The following is a 10,981-nucleotide window of genomic DNA, read 5'->3' as shown; positions in this document are numbered from 1 at the left end:
TTAACTACTATCAGCAACTATGTACAAAGAGAAGTCAATAGGTGCTGGAAAAACTGCTATCCACTTTTAAGGCAAGGGGAAGGTGCTCTCTGACACACCATTATGGGCAGTAAGAAGGAACTGAGAGGGCGTAGGGCTGGCAGCGGCTCATATACCAGCACACGAGCGCATCACTCCAGAGGGTGCCATAGCTGGTCCTACAGATACAACTAAGGCAAAAAATACTGACAACTGTGCATGTGGGCGCACAAACACCTAGAATGGAATCAACATTAGCAAGCACTCAAAGCAGAACTACACAATCTGGCTCCAATACACTATTACACATACTATTTCTTCAGTTATGCCAGTCTCACTCCAGAGATAAATATACTTCTCTATTTCCTTCTGATCCCATGCCCACCCTTATTCCGCCTTATACTCCCACCCCCCCACCCCTTGAGAATAAGAGGGGAAATGGAATAATTGAGGTCATTTGTCTCCTAAAACCAGACTGCCTCCTAACTCCTAGAACACACTCCCAATGATGGTTTATCAAGCATTCACATCTTCTGCAATGGTCCCAAATGAGTTAATATTTATGATATAAATGATACATAGAGAGAGTGTACACAAAGATATGCACATGCCTATTGGTACCCATGACATTCTTCTCCCCTCTCTATTGTTATTACCCTCACTCATCAACTCATATCTATAGTGTTAGCTCTTCTGGCCGGAGACCAGTCTTTCTGCAAAATAATAAGTAATAAATGGAACAGTTTACTAATCAAATTACAAATGTTTGTATTTTGCTTCTTATATTATGCAGACATTTAGTGTAGTTATAATTTTGCTGCATTTATTACTAGTAATCGTATTTGATATTTCTTTAGCAGCTTTAACTCACTGAAGCCCAAGGCACTTTAAAATAGTCCTGATATTTAAAATGTCACCAGCACACTTTAGAGTGAACATCCCAATTAGATTACATGGGGGTAGAGGAGTACATGCCTCTCAGAGTTACTGTTTCATGCTCTCCGCAGACTTATGAAGACAGCACTGCCTTGGTTCATATTTGGATGGTGATTTTTGCAACCATGAAGGCTGGAAACTTGATTTTTTTAAAAAATGAAAGGTTAGATTCTGCTCTTACATGTATCCCACACACACCGGCAGGCACTCAGAATACTGGCACACACCTTATTCTACAACATTGTGGGGGATAAAAAACAGGAACCGATACAAATTGCTTTGTTATGTCCCTCTCCGTCTCCTCTTAAAAAAATAAACACTTTTACTGAGATTATGCTGATTGGAAAACTATAAATTTGCTATAATTATTTTAAAAGATACAGTACATGCCTAAATAGTTTGAATTCATACAGCCTGATTTCCTAGTGGCCTCTGGTCACCTGGTACCATTCTGGTGGCACAAACAGGGCCGCCCAGAGGACTCTGGGGGCCTGGGGTCTTCGGCGGCGGGGGGCCCCGCTTCGGTGGTAATTCGGCGGTGGGGGGCCCTTCCGTTTCGGGACCCGCTGCCGAAGTGCCCCGAAGACCCGCGGCGGGGGCCCCCTGCCACCAAAGCGGGACCCGCCGCCAAAGTGCAGCCAGGTCTTCGGCGGTAATTCAGCGGCAGGGGGCCCCCGCCGTGGGTCTTCGGGGCACTTCGGCGGCAGGTCCCGGAACGGAAGAGCCCCCCGCCGCCGAATTACCGCCGAAGACCTGGCTGCATTTTGGCGGCAGGTCCCGCTTTGGCGGTAATTCGCCGGCGGGGGGTCCTTCCGCGAAGACCGGGAGCGGAAGAAGCTCCAGGGGCCCGGGCCCCGCAAGAGTTTTCCGGGCTCCCCAGAGCAAGTGAAGGACCCCGCTCCAGGGGCCCCAAAAAACTCTCGTGGGGGCCCCGGCGAGCCTGGGGCAAATTGCCCCTTTTGCCCCCCCCCCTCTGGGCGGCCCTGGGCACAAAACAGCCATAATCCCGGCCTCATTTACCATGGGAGGATTTCCTCTGCATAGAAGAATCTTTTGGGTGATGATGACCCCCCTGCTGAGCTCTATCCCCCCCCCACACCAAGACACCTCCCCCGCTGCACCCCAACCATCTCCACCTGGACCCCACTGCAGAGTCCCATTACCATTGCACCCAGAACCCCCTAACAAGCCCCTGTGCATGCAGATCTCCCCCCCCACCAAGATCCCCCACTGAGCCACCCACACCCAGATTGCCCCACGCAGAACCCTCTCAACCCACACCTGGATCCCCCACACTAAGGCGCTTCACACTTGGATCCTGCCTTGCTGAGCCTGCCTGTCCACATCTGGTGCAGCTGGCATGGAGGGGCAGAGTTTCGGGGGCAAGCCCAGTCCTTGTGCTGTGTCAGGGTTGGGTGCAGCCTCACCACTGAATCTATGTCCTGGGGCAGGGGAGGGAGCTGCACAGTGATTTCCCAGCTCTGTGCAGTCAGTGGCCTGTGCTCCCCAATGCCATGCTGGAGCCTCCACATTTATTTGACAAATAAAATTTGCAGAATTTTAAAATATGATATGCAGAATTTTTTGGTGCAGAATGCCCTCAGGAGTATTAAATGTATGCATTTTAAACCCAGGTAAGAGTCACAAATTATCTTGCCAGACATATCTCTTGGCTCTCTTGAAATACGTGGCAAGAGCAACGTGTTGTTATTGGTCCTACAGCTAAGGGTGTTAAAATGGAAACATTATTCCATAAACTTGAACCATGGTACACAGTGCCTCCCCTGATAGCTGGGAATAGATGGCAGATAGCCCTGCCATTTTGGAGTCTTGCATTTAGATGTGACCTTGAGAGTGGTTCCAAAAGCCACTGATACGTTAGTGTTGATTCACTTTGAGAGAAAGGGAGTGGTTGAGAGAGGGGGTAAGGGGTACCGACCACTATGCTTTAAATGACCAGCATTAACCTGAACTTGGAAAGGACTGTGTGTTCCACCCCCAAGCTAGGCTCTGTCACCTCTATTCGTGTTTATTTCACTGTTCCTAAGTTTCACTTGAGGATTTGCCTAAACTAATCTTGTGACCTGCTGAACATAACTATTCTGAATTGCATTTTAGGAGCTGCAGATGAGAGAACTTATTACCACCTAAAGGCAGCTGTTTAAAATTAACACTTGCTTCCTATCAGATATGGCTAAACTATTTTATTGACATCAGTGCATTATTGAAAGCACTATTAATTCTCTGTCCTTCCTGACTCTGTCCTTTGAGCCTATTCCTGGGGCCAGTAACAACCACCAACTGGCTGCCTACCAGGGGAAACTGCTGCTGCAAACAAATAATACTCTGTGCAACTGCTCACAGCCTTTGAAACACTGGCTCACATTAATCACAGCGAGTTGGTATTTCTTGTCTTCTGTGTTCTGAGAATTCTGTTTCATTTCTTTTAATTGGGTCAGATGGTCCATCACACAGAATGACCATAAAGAATGGGAAAGTTTGTCTTAGGTACAATATCCCACACCACACATCTCAGCGTTCCCATGGCACTGGGTTTGAACAGCAAGTATGAACAGATTAAGGCAAATACCTTTAGTTTTTATGTATACAGTTTAACAATGGTTCATGAAAATAAATGCCCTGATCCTACAACGGGTATCACATGGATGGGGCCCTTATGCCTGTGCTGAATCTCACTGAAGTTAACTCAATGTCACACTGGTGTAAGGATCCATCCATGCAGATCCCATTGCAGGATTAGGGTCATAGTATGCAGTATCCATATTAGCCAGGAAACAGTATTTAAACCATAGTAGTAAGATCTGTTTTTAAACCCTGCTGTAGCATTGCCCCTCTTCTACAGCTTTCTGCAGGGAGTAGATGTTCTCTGTGGAGTGTTCCCCTTGGGACCAGACACATTTCCATGCAGGACTTTACTCTAAAATCACTAACGCCTCCTCACCTTCTATCCCGTATGGAACGGGGGTTTACAGGCATGGAGAGGCAACCAATAGCAGCATGATTACCATAGGAGGAGTATAGTATGCCCTGCTTCATGATGTCAAGCTGGGTCCAGCAGGCATGGTATTCATCCCTGACAGCTGGAAAAAATTTTAAGTGATAGATAATGTGTAACTTTATTTACATAGCACACCCCCAAAGGAAGAGGCAAAGCCTGTGACGTACTTTCAGCTTTTCAAAACCTGTATGATTCATCATTTAGGGCCTGATCCTTCTCTTGGGGTCTACTTGACTGGGGCCAATAGCTAAACTCCATCTGAAAACGCGCTTGAATATTATTTTAACAGACTTATCATTAACACAAATATGGTGAAAAGCTGGCCCTAAATTCAGGCACAAGGATAACTGATAGAGTGTAAGGCATCTCTTTATTTCAGGAGTGGGTGGGTCAACTTTTGTGGCCTGCATCTTGCGGGAGGTCAGACTAGATGATCATAATGGTCCCTTCTGATCTTAAGTTCTATGATTCTGTGATCATTCAATATGCCAGGAAAGGATCAGAGTTTTGTTTTTTTTAAATGTTGGTAACTTATATAGGGATTTCCGATGGTGAGAAATCTGCTGTACAGACAACAGCACGGCAGAGATAAATCCTGTCTGCTGTGTGGGTTCTACACCAAGACCCTTTAAAAAGGATAATGAAGACACTATCACATTTCATAAGAGATCTCCTGAATGCCTGCTGAGCTGACCCTGTTTACAAGTACTCACTGAAATGATTAATTGCTCATATGTGCCATTCTAAACTGCTGTGGTTCAGAATTTACTCCCTATACTATCAGCCAAATGAAATTCTCTATGCAATTATCAGATTTGTTATTATGAATTGTTAGTGTTTGATAACAAGGAAAATGAAAAATTTGCCAGCTGATATACATAAAAAATAACCCCTTTATACAGGTTTCAGAGTAGCAGCCGTGTTAGTCTGTATCCACAAAAACAACAGGAGTACTTGTGGCACCTTAGAGACTAACACACTTATTTGAGCATAAGCTTTCGTAGGCTACATCCGAAGAAGTGGGCTGTAGCCCACGAAAGCTTATGCTCAAATAAATTTGTTAGTCCCTAAGGTGCCACAAGTACCCCTTTATATAGTTCATAACTGCTTTATATCTGTTACTTACTGTACATGTAAGACCATTAAAAAGGCATTCAGTTACTTAGGGATAGATATTCAAATACAGATAAATGCTTATATTTTCTAATATAATTGAGGACAGGTGCAAAGAGAGGAAGGATGATCCTCTGGTTAAAGAACTGGACTGGGATTCAAGAGACATGGGTTGAGTTCACATGCATGCAATAGACTTGTTATGTGACCTTGGCCAACTAATTTCATTTCTCTGTGCTTCAGTTCCCCCTCTGTAAAATGAGACTTATACCTCCCACTTCTTGTCTGTCTTGTCTATTTAGATTATAATCTCTTTGAGGCAGGGGCTGTCTCTTATGAGTTCGTACAGTGCCTAGCATTATGATACCCTGATTTTGGTTGGGCCTTTAAGCACTAAATGTCATACAAATTAATAAGACATATCACGAGGACTATGAGAAACTAATAGTGTTGGGGCATTCTGATATATTTGAACTAGAGCACACTCATGTCTATTTCCCCCACTTTCACATGAAAATACTATTTGTCTAAACAGTTTTCTTACTTGTACCAAATGTACCAAAACACCAAACTTATCATTACTCAAAATAACCCAGACAATACACTGCTAATATAATAATGCAAAAATGATCATTTAATTTGATACAGATACGCAAATGTACTACTGAAAGCTTCAGATGAATAAACATGTTGTCCCATCCTGTAACTTAAATCAATATATTTTTAATAGTAGTAGTAATATTTAGGACTTCTAGAGAATTTTTTTAATTTTCAAAGTGTTTTACCAACATTAGCTAACTAATCCTCACAACTCTAAGTAGCTAAGCAGGGCCGGCTCCAGGGGTTTTGCCGCCCCAAGCAGCCAAAAAAAAAAAAAAAAAAAAGCCGCGATCGCGATCTGTGGCAATTCAGCGGGAGGTCCTTCGCTCCCAGCATGAGTGAGGGACCCTCCGCCGAATTGCCGCCGAATACCTGAAAGTGCCACCCCGCTCCCAGTTGCCGCCCCAAGCACCTGCTTGATAAGCTGGTGCCTGGAGCCGGCCCTGTAGCTAAGGAAGGAGATGTGGTTTAGTGATTAGAGCATGGGATTAGAAGTCAGGAGTTCCTTGTTCTATTCCTAATTCTGCCACAAATCTGCTGTGTGATATTAGCAATTTAAATAATGAACCTCTCTGTGAATCTGTTTCTCCATCTAGAAAATGGGAACAACACATGCACCTCTACCTCGATATAATGCTGCCCTTGGGAGCCAAAATATCTTACCGCGTTATAGGTGAAACAGCGTTGTATCGAACTTGCTTTGATCCACCGGAGTGCACAGCTCCCCCACACACACACCCCAGAGCACTGCTTTACCGTGTTATATCGAGATAGCGGTGTATTTAGCTACTTCACAGGGTTGTTACAAGCTTTAATTAATGTTTGTAATAGGGATTTAAATATCAGATATTTACAAAAATACTCCTTAGCAATCTGTTTCAAAGAAAATATAAATATACAAAATATTTCTGGGGATCTAAGAATCAAACCAAGTTCCATTAACATTTTAAATAAAAAACAAATAAATTATATTTGTGCTCTAATAAGTACAGTAAATAAATAGAGTCAAAAATACTCTTTCTGTGTTTACAAATGTGGGCCAGGACACTGATCTTTGCAGGCAGTCACATGAGCCTGTTGAGAGCCCCACTGGGGTTATATGCCTGGGTAAGAGATCACATGCATGGGTCAGCTTGCAGAACCTGGGTCATAAAATACAGTTCATCATGTTCTTATGAATGATTTTCCAGTAATACTGCTAGTGCATTTAAGGAAAGTTTGGATCATCATTCATGCAACAACAGATCTCCATAGTCTTCTATCCTGGGCACTGCAGTGCCTGTCTGGTGATGTTGGTTGGCTGGTTGTCCTCCAGGTTTCAGCTCCATACAGTAAGACTGATTTCACGTTGGAGTTGAACAGTAGATGTTCTTGAGCTGTATTGATCCTAAGGATCTTGGTCTTGTCCTTGTGGATGTTGAGGCCAACCTGTGAAGGTCATCAAGCTGGGTCCACAATGACCATTGGATTCCATTCGTGGATGTCTTCATAATCGAAGTGGTGACAACAAGCATCCTTGTCTGACTTCCGTGGATCACTCTACAGTGTATGCCGTCGTATGAATTCTTGATCAGGTTGACCACCTTTGCTGGGATGCCATAGTGGGAAACCTGCCTGTTCATCTCGTAGCTGTGGATCAACGGCATCCTTCATTCTCTAGTGTGATTCCTCTATAGTTGGCACAGTTGCTGAGGTCTCCTTTCTTGGGGATTTTGATGAGATATCCGCATTTCCACTGAGGCATCCAGGTCTGCTTTCCTGTTCTTCATCATGGTGATGGCTTTTCTGATCCAATGTCTGGTGGATTTGGTGGTGCTGGTCTGTTCAGGAGTTCCTCAAATCTGTTCATCTGTAGTTCTATTCCTGTTATAGACTTTCCCTGCTTGTCTTGCTGAACTTTCCAGACAGTCGCTTGGTAGTATCGTACAGCTGTTTCATGTTACCGCTGTATGCTGCCTGCTCTGCTTCTGCTGCCAGTCCATCCACATAATCTCTCTTGTCCTTCCTAATATTCCTCTTCACTGCTCTGTGGGCTTCAGCATACTCTTTTTGAGCTTTGGCCTTTGCTGCTCTAGTTCTGCTGTTGTTGACTGCTGCCTTCTTCTTCTTTCTGTCTTCTATCTTTGTCAAGGACTCTGCTGTGATCCACTCTTTCTGCTGGTGTTTCTTAATTCCGAGCACTTCCTGGCATGCTGACCTAAGTGTGTCTCTCACTTTCTGCCATCTGTTGAGTACACTGTCTTCCTCTTCCTCAGACTGATCCTGTAGTACTGAAAACTTATTCTTCAGCGTCAATCCAAAATCTTCCTTGGTCTTATGGTCCTTCAGAAGTTCTTCTTCAGCTTCAGCTTCAATCATCTGGTTTTCTGTCATGCCTGCTGCGATACCCAGGTACTCTTGTGGATCAAAGATGCTGCCTCCTATGACCAGATTGTTAAGTGCACACAGATCCACAAATCTCTCTCCATTCTCACTCATCTCTCCCAGAGCATGGGTCCCCATGACTCATTAAAGTCTCCCATAAGGATGGTAATGTCTTTGTCTGGGAGAGTCTCTAATATTTTCTGGAGTCTGTTGTAAAAGTAGTCTTTGTCCTCCTCTTCACTGTCATTGGTTGGAGCGTAGCACTGAACAACATTCATCTTAATCCTCTTCATTTTAGTTCTGAAGGATGCTGTGATGATCCTGGGACCATGTGCCTCCCAACCAATCAGTGCTCTCTGTGCCTGCTTGTTCATGTCCTGAATATAGCAACAGCTCTCCTGTCAACAGTCGTCTCTGTCCAGCTTGCGTCCATCTTGTCTCGCTAATGCCTAGTAGGGTCAGGTTGTTGCTCCTCATCTCGATGGTAATCCTCCTGGCTGCAAGAAGGGTGATTGACTTGGGACAGGCAGATGGCCCCAAAGGACCTCTCTGGTGGAGTTAAAGTTTGGATACAGCATTTGAATTCTGAAATTATTTTAAAAACCCCACCCACATAAGAAGGGTTTGCAAGATTAGATTCCAGTCAGTAATAGTTTAAACCAGCAGTCAGCATACACCAGAGGAGCTATCCTTATAGGGTCACTCACTTGATATAGATACAAGAGCCACTTATACCAGTTAATCAAATTCCTCTAAAGGAATTTGAAATAAACCATTTTATCACTCAACCTACTCAGAAAGGCATCTCTCTCCTACACTCTTTGAGCAGGGACATAGATTTAAGCTACACTTTGTTTTTAGTAATAATTTTTAATTTTGTGCTATCATTTTTCCCTTTTAAATTCCCTTCCTCTTTCCTCTACTGATTCCTCTAAAGCATTTATTAATTATGATCTAAAGGACAGGAGAGACAGACAATTAATTTAATTATTAATCTGCTAGAGACCACTACGTAATGATGGGACTGCACTCTGTTCTTCCGCAAATCCAAAACAGCTACATCAGAAAGCTTAATCAAGCTTGAAGAACTACAGACTTACAACTGTTCTTCAACCTCTGTTTCCTTCATGTCTCTTCTGTCAAATCCTTCAGAAAAACCATATGGAAGGCAAGTGAACTCTGTCTTTATAACCAGCCAAGCAAATCTGTGTTTATTATTTAGTAGGAATATGTATTATTCTTTTAAAATATACATTTTTCTAGCTTTAAAGGGCAGGATCCAGACTTCCACTCTGTGACACTGCTAATGATCACAAAAGCATTTTAAACAAGGAAAATGTGCTGGGGTAGGAGGTAGACTAATAGACTAAGAGGACCTTGAATCATGACCTGACACTCTTAGCATGCTAACTTCTTTGCTCTTAATATTGAGCAGTGAGTTTCCTCATTTCACTCATGCCAATATTCAGTATTTTTCCTAGGTGAGAGGGAGAAACAGTTCATTAAAGCTACTGGAAATAACTATTGGAATAATAATGACTGAGTTAGCAGAGTTCATCACTGGGACTACTGCATTTGATCAGCTTTGCTCCCACAACATCTTGTGTGGATTACTACTGAGATTTCCTGAGGGCATTGGGATAATATGATAAAACGACAAGTAATACTATAAGAGAGAGATCTGGAAAAGCAGCCAACTGTAATGCAGTTTGTAGCACAGGCTCACTGGAACCCTATTTGCATACAGCTCTTTAAAAAACAGAGCATATCTAGTTTAGACAACGGGTTTTATGATAAACAGACTTAACACATGAACGCCTGTCTGGGACAAACAACAGGAAACAGTGAGCATGTGTTTCGCTATCTCTGAAGTTTAACAGCATTGCTCAGGAGCAATCCCTCTGGCTGATTAAGGAGTGGCATGGATGGTGGAGCTTCCCTCAATGACAGGATAAAAAACCTCTCTATTCCTAGTATGAGTAGGGTGAGGGTGGAAGTGGGGATGGATGGCGGTTGATAAAACAGCATAAAGAGTTTCATTTCCAGAGAGGAAGTGAATTTGATGACAACCTTCACAGGCCAAGCAGCTTTCAATTTACCCCAAGTTCCGAAAAGTGCTGTCATCCATCACATTCCTTTCAGTAGTGCCTCCTTAAGGCAATCCAGCTTTTGCTCTTGCACATTACTGCTGTTTATAAATCCCAGCAAACAACAGTCCTTTCTGTTGGATATGAAAGGAGTATTATTAGCCCTATAAAAATGGAGCTTTCCATCTGGAAGAACTGTATTTCTCTGATTGAGGACAGAATTTAGATAATCAAAGCTTTCTTCAGTTAATATATATGAAAAGTATGGTGTCCTAATATTAAGAGATTAAGGCACCAGGATTTAGAAAGCACTTCCCTCTGAGAAATGCTAACTGGGTGGTAAATGGTAATCAGGAATGAATCCTAGTAATATGTCACAAGATTCAGTATTAAGGGTCCATCTCTGTGAAGGACCCTTAGCTCCCAATGGCTCAGCTCAGTACCTTGCAGGATTGGGCCCAAACTGAAGAGAATTGCGAAATACGTTAAAGAGAGAAGGAGAATCTTTCACACAAAATTTAACTTTTGTATTTAAAAAAATTTTTTTACACAACTAAACAATACATTAAATGCTCATTCTTCCAATGAAAACAATTGTTAAGATTTAGAAACACAGAAATTGCCATATCAGCTAAGAATAGAGTTTCCTCTAGTCCAGAATTCTCTCTCGGACAGTGGCCAGGTCTAGATACTAGAGAAAATCACCACAGACGTTTCTTCCTAACACCAGACAGATAGTGGTTTGCTTACAACCTAAAGCATAAATAGTTGTAATTATTGTACATTTTTATCCTATCTTATGTAACTGTGATGTTCTTATTATCCATATAAATGTCTAATCCTT

At 42.9% G+C, this 10,981-nt stretch overlaps 1 protein-coding gene across 3 annotated transcripts in view; it reads right to left on the bottom strand.

Annotated features, from left to right (window-relative positions):
• Positions 1-10,981, bottom strand: part of ACYP2 (acylphosphatase 2) — a 138,724-nt gene that overhangs the window by 85,341 nt on the left and 42,402 nt on the right. The window contains exon 5 of one of the 3 annotated variants that reach the window (XM_039530318.1): positions 660-731. The exons of the other annotated variants lie outside the window; for them this stretch is intronic. The gene's annotated coding sequence lies outside the window, so the exon portion shown is untranslated. Of the gene's footprint in view, positions 1-659; positions 732-10,981 lie in introns of those variants that run through there. 3 annotated transcript variants of the gene reach the window in all.

The sequence above is a fragment of the Mauremys reevesii genome, linkage group 3, assembly GCF_016161935.1.
Source record: "Mauremys reevesii isolate NIE-2019 linkage group 3, ASM1616193v1, whole genome shotgun sequence".
In the NCBI taxonomy this organism is placed as follows: Eukaryota; Metazoa; Chordata; order Testudines; family Geoemydidae; genus Mauremys; species Mauremys reevesii.
Note: the sequence above shows the minus strand (reverse complement) of the source record. Positions and strands in the feature narration are given on the sequence as shown.